Raw genomic sequence first — 8,150 nt, forward strand, 5'->3', positions numbered from 1 at the left:
GCAGCCTCGACCTGATGGGCTCTGGCGATCCTTCCGCCTCAGCCTTCCAAGTAGCTGGAATTACAGGCGCGCGCTACCCGGCTAATTTTTTGATTTATTGTAGAGATGAGGTCTCACAAACTTGTCCAGGCGGGTCTCGAACCCGTGGGCTCAGGCAATCCACACACCTCAGCCTCCCAAAGCACGGGATTACAGGCTGAGCCACCGAGCCGGCTTGTTGTTGTTGTTTAAAGAGACAGGGTCTCGGCCGGGCGCGGTGGCTCATGCCTGTAATCCCAGCACTTTGGGAGGCCGGGGCAGGAGGATTGCCTGAGTTCAGCGGTTCGAGACCAGCCTGGGCAACTTGGTGAGACCTCGTCTCTACAAGAAATAAAAAAATTAGCTGGGCACGTACCTATAAATCCAGCTACTTGGAAGGCTGAGATGGAAGGCTCTCCTGAGCTCATGCTGCGGTGACCATGAGCTTGCCACTGCACTACAGCCTGGGCGACAGAGTGAGACTCCAACTCAAAAGAAAAAAGAGAGATACAGGGTCTTTGCTCTGTCACCCAGGCTGGAGTACAGTGGCGCTGTCATAGCTCAGTGCAGCCTCGAACTCCTAGCCACAAGGGATTCTCCCGTCTCACCCTCCTGAGTAGCTGGGATCACAGTCACGGCCACCACACCCAGCTACTTTTTTTGTTTTTGGTAGAGATGGGGTCTTGCTATGTTGCTCGGGCTGGAGGAGGTGATATTTAAACCAGTCTCGAACTGGCAAAAAGAACTGGCCATGCAAAGATGGGGAATGAGCACTCCAGGTAGATAGCTTAGAGGCCCTCAGTCAGCACCCAGTTTGTCTTAGAGAAGGATAAAAAAAAAAAACAAAAACTAGTGAGGCTGGATCTAGTGGGTGAAGGGGAGAAGAGTGTGTGAGATATGTTGGAATAAGTTTGGATTTTACTGAGATTGTGAATGGAAGCTGGGTAAAGAAATGACCCGATTTAAATATCTTGGAGATGATTCTGCCACTGTGGTAAACAGGTTGTAGGGAGGAGTGAATGCTCCAAAGACCAGCTAGGGGACAGGTGATGGTTTTCTAAGTAAAATAGCCTGTGGGATGATGGGTATTGTTGATGAAAAATAAAGCCTTGGGTGGGAGGAACATGGCAGGTGCTGGTGGAGAAGAGTTGTATTTTATTTTTTATTTTTAGTTTTTTGAGTTGGAGTCTCACTCTGTCGCCCAGACTGGAGTGCAGTGGCACGCTCCTGGCTACTGCAGCTTTGACCTGCTGGGCTCTGGCGATCCTTCTGCCTCAGGCTTCCAAGCAGCTGGAACTACAGGCATGCACTACCACGCCCGGCTAATTTTTTGATTTATTGTAGAGATGAGGTTTTGCCAAGTTGCCCAGGTGGGTCTCGAACCTGCGGGCTCAGGCAATCCACTCACCTCAGCCTTCCAGAGCACGGGATTACAGGCTGAGCCACTGAGCCTGGGTAGGAGCAGTGTTTTAAATTGGGGGATAGAGAATGCCTCTGAAGAAGATGGTTCACAAAGAGCCGAAGGAGACAAGGTGACGTGTCAGGTAGGGGACACAGGTGCAAAGGCCCTGGGGTGGAGCTTGCCTGCGTGTTAGAGAACAGCAGGGGCCCATGTGGCTGTATCAGCGGTGCAGAGTGAGGCAGGAGGAACCTCAGTGTGATGATGGGATGGGTGATGCTGGCCTGTGGAAGGCCTTGGGTTTTCACTCTGAATGATGTGGGAAAGGTTTTGACAGGGGAATGATGCAGTCTGATTTGATGAGTTCTGTCTCCTGTGTTGAGGAGGGGGGCGCTGGAGAGGAGGCAGCGAGGGCAGGTGTAAAAGCTAGTGTAGGAGGTCGTTGCAGTGGGGGAAGCTTGGCCTGAGAAGGCAGAAGTGAAGATCATCAGAAGATAAAGTGAAGGGACAGGCTTGCTGATGGTTTGACATGGAGTGTCAGTGAAAAGACTGCTGCTCTTTTGACCCAAGCAGCTGGCAAGATGGAGTTGTTAAGATGAGGAAATTGCAGAAAAGCAGGTTTGGGAGGAATATAGGAGTTCTTGATTTTGGTCAAGATGTCTGGGTAGGCAGCTGGATATTGGGAGCTGGTGATACAGATGGGGAGAATTTGCATGTGGATGGTGATGAAAGCCTTGGACTGAATGGAATTACTTAGGGAGTGTAGATGGGAAAGGGGCCGGGGAAAGAAGGCAGGTAGGACTGAGCCCTGGGGTGCCCTAGGTTGTTAAAAGAGGAGCCAAGGGACCAGCCTCATGGAAACCTAGAAGGGACGACTGTCAAGGAGGAAACAGCCAGTCCTGCCAACCCTGTCAACCCATGCGTGATTGTCGCAAGTCTGTGATGACACTGACAGGAGCCAGTTAGGCCCTGCTTTATAGAGAGGATCAGAAAAGTGGAGCACACATGGACATATCTTGGGAGGGCGGTCAAGGGAGGTGCATCTCCGCCCACAGGACAGGAGATGCTGGGGCTGTTTGTATTGATGAAAATGACTCAGTGGAGGGGGAGAAACTGACATGGGAGCAAGGGAATAATTGCAAGAGTAAGGTCCTTGCAACCAAGAAGGGAACTGTGGAAGTGGCAAGAGGGTGATCCCTTTCCTCCCTACCACAGCAGGTCAGGGCCATGCCCTATGACAGGAGACAGGTTAACAAGAGCATAGCAAACTTACCGCATGCATGCTGTACTCAGAGTTACACAGAATAGGAAAACTCAAAGGAGGGGCCGGGTGGCGGGGGCTTTTCTGCCATCCTGTGGTTACAGGAGGAAGGGGAGCCTGGAGTGCGGTGAGATGGGATGTGGGAGCAAAGGTTGTCCTGTTCTGCCAATGAGACCTCATGAGTCGCAGCTGTCAGAATAGGTGCAGACTGGGTGGCTGTGTCTGTGTCTGACCTTTAAAGTGTCTCACCTAGCCGGGCTCGGTGGCTTAGCCTGTAGTCCCACGCCTTTGGGAGGCTGAGGTGAGTGGATTGCCTGAGCCCACGGGTTCGAGACCCGCCTGGTCAACTTGACCAGACCTCATCTCTACAACAAATCAAAAATCAGCCAGGTGTGGTAGTGCGCACCTGTAGTTCCAGCTACTTGGAAGGCTGAGGTGGAAGGATCGCCGGAGCCCGGCAGGCGAGGCTGTGGTGGCCAGGAGCAGCCACTGCACTCCAGTCTGGGCGACAGAGTGAGACTCCAACTCAAAAAAATAAATAAATAAATAAAGTGTCTCAATTCTTTTTTTTTTTTTTGAATTGGAGTCTCACTCTGTCACCGGCTCTATCTCACTCTGTCTCACTCTGTCACCGCTCCGGGCCACCACAGCCTCGCCTGCTGGGCTCCGGCAGTCCTTCCATCTCAGCCTTCCAAGTAGCTGCAACTACAGGCACGCGCTACCACACCCAGCTGATTTTTGATTTGTTGTAGAGATGAGGTCTCGAACCCGCGGGCTCAGGCAATCCACTCACCTCAGCCTCCCAAAGGCACGGGATTACAGGCTGAGCCACCGAGCCCGGCTAGTGTCTTACTTCTATCTCCTTTTCCTATGAGTTTGTCTTTCCTGGGTCTGGTTGAGGGCTTCAGGAAGCTGTCTGCATGCTGTTTTCCCCACATGTGTGGGCTTCCTCTGCAGGCACAAGTCTCCCCCCAGCATGCTGTCTCTATAGTCTGCAGTCCCTCTGACAGCCATATTGAAATATGGCAAAAAAGTCTACTTTGGGGTGAAATACTCTGGTTTCCCCCAGTGTAGGATCCCTTTACAGGGGCAGAGTGGAGGGACAAAGACAATCCTCTCTGGGGCAGAACTGAAGGTCCAGCCTGACTGTCTGTGTTCTCAGAGTAGAGGCTGTGTCTTCAGTTGGGAGGATGGGGGGATGTGGACTGGAGAGAGGGGATTTTGTTGAATGAAAGCAATGGAGAAGCACCTTCCCTGCACTCAAGCCCTGTGTGCTGCTGCCTGGGATTTGCATCCCTCAGGAGGGAGAGGGAAGGAGAGAGTGCTCCAGGTGTTGTCCTGATTCTGCTTGCTTCTCTCCATTGTCAGGCCCTGCTCCAGGGGACCTGCAGTCATCCCATGAAGCCTTCCCATCACCTGGGAAAGGACTGCCCTGCACCCCAGATATCTTCTTCCTGGTGTGGGGGTCATGCCCACCACAAGCCACTAGCCCTTACCACTCCACCTTGTCTTTGTTTTATCTCTAAAGTGATCTGTTCCCTTAAGAGGTTAAAGGAAGCCAGGCTCAGTGGCTCAGCCTGTAATCCCGCGCTTTGGGAGGCTGAGGTGATGGATTGCCTGAGCCCGCGGGTTCGAGACCTGCCTGGGCAACTTGGTGAAACCTCATCTCTACAATAAATCAAAAAAATAGCCGGGCATGGCAGTGCGTGCCTGTAGTTCCAGCTACTCGGAAGGCTGAGGCAGAAGGATCGCCGGAGCCCAGCAGGTCGAGGCTGCGGTGGCCGGGAGCGGCCACTGCACTCTAGTCTGGGCGACAAAGTGAGACTCCAACTCAAAAAAAAAAAAAAAGAGGGTAAAGGAGCCTGTTTTATCTTTTTTGAGTCAGAGTCTCACTCTGTTGCCCAGGCTGGAGTACAGTGGCGCTATCATGACTTACTGTAGCCTTCACCTGGGCTCAGGCGATCCTTCTGCCTCAGCCTCATGAGTAGTTTGGGGCTAGCAAGCACCACCTTGCCCAGCTAATTTTTAAATTTTGTTTCATCTTGGTTCTGGGGACTTTATAGCAGGGTTGTCAATTTGGCTGCTCTCTGACTGAGTATCCCCAGATTTGTGAATTTAGTTGAAATGATTTCATTTAACTTTAAATGCATGTGGGTGGGCTAACTGCATCTAGTCAGCTCCATGCCAAGTACTTGCCTTTGTTTTTTAGCCTAGACTGTCCTACACATGTGTTTTTGGTTGTGCTTTTGTCTTGTTTCCTGGCTTCTACAGATGTTGGAGTTTGTCTTGCATCCCTGCTGTGACGAGAACACGGCTCAGGGCAGGGCCCAAGCACCCCAACCCTTCTGGCAGCGCAAAAAGAAATCTCTGGTAAAGAGGAGATTAAAGCTGGGTGCCGTGGCTCATGCCTGTTATCCCAGCACTTTTGGAGGCAGAGGCAAGAGGATTGCCTGAGCCTATAGGTTTGAGACCAGCCTGGGCAACATGGTGAGACCTTGTATCTACAGTAAATCAAAAACTTAGCTGAGCGAGGTGGCCTGTGCCTGTAGTTCCGGCTACTTGGAAGGCTGAGATGGAAGGAGCACCTGACCCTGAAGGTCAGGGCTGTGTTGGCCATGAGCATGCCATTGCACTCCATCCTGGGCAAAACAGTGAGACTGACTCAAAAAACAAAACAAAAAAAAAAAAACCTCTGACACAGAGAGTGTAGTGTATTTAGGGCAACTTGAATCTATGTTCCCAGGAAAAAAATAGAAAAATAAATAAATAAATAACCTCTGACACAAAGCTCAGACTGCTGTTCTGATATCTGACCAAACAGACCCTCCAGAAATCATAGTTTCTACCTACCTCTTAACTTGACACCATGTAGTCGATGTGTAATATAGTGTTTTCACTGAGATCTGTCTCATTTAAAAAGTGGCTGGTTGTCGGCACGCAATTTAGAAAGGATGGAAAGCACAAGTTTGGATTGGGATTTGCCTTTGCCAAGGACAAATTAAGTGAAAATAAAGTATGAAACTATTGTACTTTATTAAAGAGTTTGTTCCAGGAAACCTTACAAAAGTAAAAGCTCTAGCCAGATGCAGTGGTATGTGCCTGTAGTTCTGGCTATTCAGAGGAAACTGAGGTGGGAGGATTGCTTGAGTCCAGGAGTCCGCAGTGCACTGTGATCACACCTATGAAAACTCACTGTACTCCAGCCTGGGCAACATACCCTGACTTTTTTTTTTTTAATTGGAGTCTCACTTGGTGGCCCCAACTGGAGTGCAATGGCATACTCACGGCTACCCCAGCGTCAACCCACCGGCTACCCCAGCGTCAACCCGCCAGGATCCAGCATTCCTTCCACCTCAGCCTTTTAAGTAACCGGAACTACAGGCACGTGCTACCACGCCCAGCTGATTTTTAATTTTTATTGTAGAAATGAGTCTCGCCAAGTTGCCTGGGCTGGTCTCAAACCCGCGGGCTCAGGCAGTCCACTTGCCTCAGCCTCCCAAAGTGCTGGGATTCCAGACTGAGCCACTGAGCCTGACCAAGACCCTGACTCTTTTTTTTTTTTTTTTTTTTGAGTTGGAGTCTCACTCTGTCACCCAGACTGTAGTGCAGTGGCCACTCCTGGCCACCGCAGCCTCAACCTGCTGGGCTCCAGCGATCCTTCCGCCTCAGCCTTCCAAGTAGCCAGAATTACATGCATGCGCTACCACGCCCGGCTGATTTTTTGATTTATTGTAGAGATGAGGTCTTGCCTGCCCAGGAGGGTCTCAATCCCGTGGGCTCAGGCAATCCACTCCCCTCAGCCTCCCAAAGGCATGGGATTACAGGCTGAGCCACCGAGCCCGGCTAGAACACAACTTCTTTAACAGAGAAGTCTCTGTGGCTTGTGGTGAAGACAATTCTTATGGCATGTCTTGAGAAGTTTTGGCCAGTTGTCTGTGACTGGATTACCCATGAGGCTTTCAAAACCCTCATGCCATCTCTATTTCCAAAGAAGAGGTTTCCCGAACTAGAAGAAGTGTTGGTGGTCTAAGGACTCATGAAGAGAACCGGCAAAGTCAAAGGGCCTTGTGCAGCTAGATCAGAATGAGCTTCCTGGCATGACATCAGTCAATAACTGGAAAGATGTGTGTCACAGATGTTTTCACTGTCTCCTCTTATAGACCATAGTACCTGCCTGACTGAGATGACTGGCTGGCATGTGAAGAAACCCACAACATTACCATGAAGGAGATCGAAGCCCTCCTGCCTGATGTAGAAGCCTGGGTAGCATGGAAGCAAATAAACAAAATGACAATGAAAGTGACTGTAACCCTTTGGCCTAGTTCTGTGGTGGGCTTCATCTCTTTGGGTCTCAAAATGCATGTCCAGAACCCACAATGGGGAAAAGGCCATATGTGAAGGAAGCCCAGTTGGTGGGGTAGATTGAATTCCTTGAGGGCTGCCGGTAATGAGCGGCTACAGCCTGCAAGTGGTAACCAAATGGGAGGTGGGCATTCAAAACTTTAATTCAGGGGCAAACAACCCATGGGCATTGTATACCTCTCGTCCAGAGAAGGCACCTGTGGTAAGGAGAAATGTAAAGCTAAGGGACGCAAAGGCCCATTTTCTGACTGAAAGGGAGCAGCAGTTCAAAACAAGGTCACAGTAGAAACTGTTGTCCTAAGCTTGTGAAGCAGAACCTCCGCAAGGTGGGTTGAACCAAAAAAAATTCAGTAGGTACCCCTTTCTCATATGAAGAACACCTCTTGGTCCAAATAGCAGTGCCCGTCTAAGTACTTGGAACCGTAAAACGCTGTTGTGTCTTGACTGCTTTGAGTTGCTCTCTTCACAAGCATGGTATGTTGCCAGCAAAGGTCCAGTGAAACCACCAGATATAAGAAACAAAAAGAAATGGAAAGGTACCTCATTTGTTTTATTTTGAAAAATCACAGGTACAAAACAGCAGTGCCGGTATAAAGGCTTCCAAGCGTTACAAGCTGTTGCATCGTGACTTTTTTCTTTGGTATTCTTGGAAAGTAAGGTGTGCTTCTAGACACATCAGAGAAATCCAACAAGGAGGCACACCAAAAGGAGACCAGAGTGTGCCTTTTACTCCATTTGAAAAGACATCCTCCTATTCATAAAAGTGCAGGACTTAAGGGCTTCAGTGGGTGAAATGCCGTAGTAGTCTGACTTCTATGTGTTGCTTCACAAAAAGGCAAAATAGATTGTCTGACATGTTCCAGGAAAAACAAAATAAGAAGAACCTAACAGGAACCCCAACTACCTCTTTCTTTAATGTATACAAACCACGTGCTCAAAAGAGCATTGCTGGGCACTGTCCTTCGAAAAATGGAATGCTGGAGTGGTTTTAGAATTAATAACACCCATGGCTAGTCTTGTTTCAGGGAAAAAAATATAGTACGCTACCAAAAAAAAAAAAGAAACCCAATAGCCAAAACAATCCTTAGCAAAAGAAAGAAAGCAGGAGTT

At 49.6% G+C, this 8,150-nt stretch overlaps 1 protein-coding gene across 1 annotated transcript in view; it reads left to right on the forward strand.

The window, feature by feature from the left end:
- The window catches only part of KLHL11 (kelch like family member 11), a gene marked incomplete at its 5' end in the record, with an annotated part of 13,355 nt that overhangs the window by 976 nt on the left and 4,229 nt on the right, over positions 1 to 8,150 (forward strand). The gene's annotated exons all lie outside the window — the stretch shown is intronic.

The sequence above is a fragment of the Carlito syrichta genome, unplaced genomic scaffold (assembly GCF_000164805.1).
Source record: "Carlito syrichta isolate Samal-C Ts95f unplaced genomic scaffold, Tarsius_syrichta-2.0.1 Scaffold314793, whole genome shotgun sequence".
NCBI lineage: Eukaryota > Metazoa > Chordata > Mammalia > Primates > Tarsiidae > Carlito > Carlito syrichta.